This window comes from Echinops telfairi, unplaced genomic scaffold (assembly GCF_000313985.2).
Source record: "Echinops telfairi isolate 266 unplaced genomic scaffold, ASM31398v2 ScPeMD7_1713;HRSCAF=2227, whole genome shotgun sequence".
Taxonomy (NCBI): Eukaryota; Metazoa; Chordata; class Mammalia; order Afrosoricida; family Tenrecidae; genus Echinops; species Echinops telfairi.
The window spans coordinates 16,306,678-16,309,609 of NW_022105611.1; the positions used below are offsets into that span (position 1 = coordinate 16,306,678).

General features: G+C 46.5%; 1 pseudogene; it reads right to left on the reverse strand.

The window, feature by feature from the left end:
• LOC101652853 overlaps positions 1-1,468 on the reverse strand; it is a 23,688-nt pseudogene extending 22,220 nt beyond the window's left edge.
• Positions 1,469-2,932: the final 1,464 nt, after the last annotated feature.

Here is a 2,932-nt window from a genome sequence, read left to right on the forward strand (position 1 = left end):
GGTTTAAATGGAGAGAAAATGTTTTGAGAAACGATGTACAAATGCGCTTTACACAATTGATGTGTGTATGGATTGGGATAACAGTTGTATGAGTCCCTAATAAAATGTTAAAAAAGGAAAGAAAAAAAAAAAAAGAAAGGACAATTCTCAGGAAAATTTCTAATAATGCTTTTAAGTGTTTCCCAAATTGGCTGACACTACCCCTTGGGGATGCTAGAAAGACCGGGGTGGGGGTGGGGGACTCCAAAAGCATATACCTACAGCTTATCTGGATTATGGGCTATGCTACAACCAATTTTAGTTGCCAGGGGGGCACTGAGCAATTTTTTTTCCTGAAAAGGGAGTTCTCAAATAAGTTTGGGAACCTTAACTTTTGATAATACTATTATTGGTATTAGTATTTTGAAACTATTTTCTATGCAGTTTAAGATAAAATAATAAGTAATTAATTAATTTTAGGCATTTAGATTTTCAGTGTAAGAGAAATATAAAACCAAAGGTGTTAAAAAAATTCTTAATATTAAAGTTGAATTAGAAATGTCAGTATAAACTTTTTCTTTTCAAGCATGTAAGTACATACACACATGTGTATACATATCTTATCTCTGTATTTTTCAGAAAGACCTAGAATACTGAAAACTCATAGGCAGGAGCAGCCCTTACGTTACAGATTGTGCTCCTGGCTGCTGTGGTCCCTTGAAGAGGAACCAGGACTTCTTGATGGCTGATTGTAGGTCTGGGTGGTAAATATACGCAATGAGGCCCCAACATTTTGCTGAACCAAAACACCAAGAAGCAATTAAAGACCAATGGGATTATATCAAAGGGACTCAAGCCAACAAGAAGCAGCTCTAATTGCCCAAAGATGGAAAACTTAAGTATCAAATAGATTAATGCCTGAATATAATGATAGATAAAAAATCAAATGCATCCATAATAGTGGAGATAGATGGATTGAGATTGAGCGCGCTCAAACAAACTCCTTGGATAGCATTGGTGGGAACGAGTAAGGATCCTCACTCTGAGACCTACTCTCCATGAGACAGCCTTTAGGACTACCCGTTGATGTGCACTGCAGGGAGTCGAGGCTCTCCGTGTAATAATACCACAGGATGCGCCAGGCTGCGAGAAGCCGGGACCAGGGGGTTGTGCCTCTCCATGCCTGCAGGACCCCCCAGGGGGTTGCTGCGGAGACCCAGGCGAGCCTCGGCCAGCCATAAAAACTACGGGGCAGGCGCCAATTCAAGCCTGAGCCAGGTGGGTTGCACACCTGGGCGGCCCAAACCAGGCCCAGGTGGGCTTAATTCAGTTAGTGGGGTCAACCAATACCTTCGACCCCGCCTCCCAGCCTAAGGCCCCAAATGCCAGGAACAGGAGACCACCACTCTTTTTCGTCTTCCTCGCCCTTCAGCTCGGCCACGTCGCAGTCTCTCTGGCCTCCGGCCACCACATGTGGGTGCGCAGTCATGACGGTGCCCGTGTGCAGTGGCTGTAACACCTGAAACGTCTTCCGACCTTTATAAAAGCCCACGTGGATCACAGACCAGGCTTTCTGGTGGGAAGTCAAGAACCCAGGTATTTCCCACCCGATATAAATGGCTACATCGTGAAAATGCGTGTTCTAGTTATTGGTCTAACAGAAAGACCACAAGAGGGCCTTTTACAAACTAATTTATTTTCTAAGATTAGGAGTCCAAACTCAGGGCACCAGCTGTAAGTAAAGATTCTCTCTCCCGGTTGGCCTAAGGTCCTGGTTTCTTTGTTGCCTCTGTTTCCGGTTTCTTGCTGATGGTCACGTGTCTTGGCATCTCCTCCTAGTCCTGCGTCCTTGCTTCCTGCGCTCTTTGAGCGCTTAAAAAGGATGTGTGTCAAAACACCCTACGCTAGTACTGCCTCTTAACCTAATGGGATCACTCCGTGGCATGGAGGGGTTAGGTGTCACAGCACTTAGGTTGGGGGTATATAATTCAGTCCACCACAATGGGACATTTTAAACAAAGAAAACATTTTATTATAAATTAAGTGGGGTTTACATTTCAGATCGTCAACTTTTTACTCAACCATTTAAACTCCTGATCCACCCCCTCAGCCGCGAACCTGTCGCTTGCTCCTTCCCTTCTTCCTCTTGTGGACCGCGCACTCCCATTCCATCCCGGCTAACACAGGCAGCGGCTAGCTGCTGGGTCAGCACCCTTCGGAGCCGGGAGAGCCAATCCTGTCCCTCAACAATCTAAAAATTATTCTAGAGCCATACACATATGTTTACAAACATGAAATGACCATTTTCAGGATAATAGGCTTTAAAATGTGTTCAGTTTTACTTCAGAGTCACCGGTACTTACCAAGAGAGCAGCAGATGGCGCGAGAGCCGCGGTTAGCTGACCAGCAGCTAGCCCGTAGCTGTATGTTCCCTGCCTTGCTGGCCCCACCTGGGTCATCTCCGAAGGCTGTTCCCTTTGGAATGGAAGTCTTTATCTTGTCCCTCCCCACCCCAACTCCCACCTGCCTTGTAACAGTGGTCTTGTGTAAGGTTTGTCCTCCTGTGATTGGCTCATTTCTCCCAGCACAGTGTCCTCCCGGTGTCCTGAGTCGGTTCATGGCTCCATCATTGTTTTATGAGTGCTGGGTAGTCCTCCACTGGGTGGATGGGCCAGCGTTTCCTTAGCTGCTCCTCTGCTGGCGGGCACTTGGGTTGTTCCCAGCTTCCTGTTACGGTGACCAGTGCCGCCCTGAACACGGTGTGCACCTGTTGATTCATGCATGACTCATCTTTTAGATATGCGGAGGCTGCCCTGCAGGAGGGAGATGAGGCTTTTGGCTCTGTCAAGAATGACCGCTCAGCGATGTAACAATGATGAGAAATACAACTTTCCTCTAGTTCCTAAATGTTTCCTCCCCACTCCCACTACCATGACTCGAATTCGATCTTGCA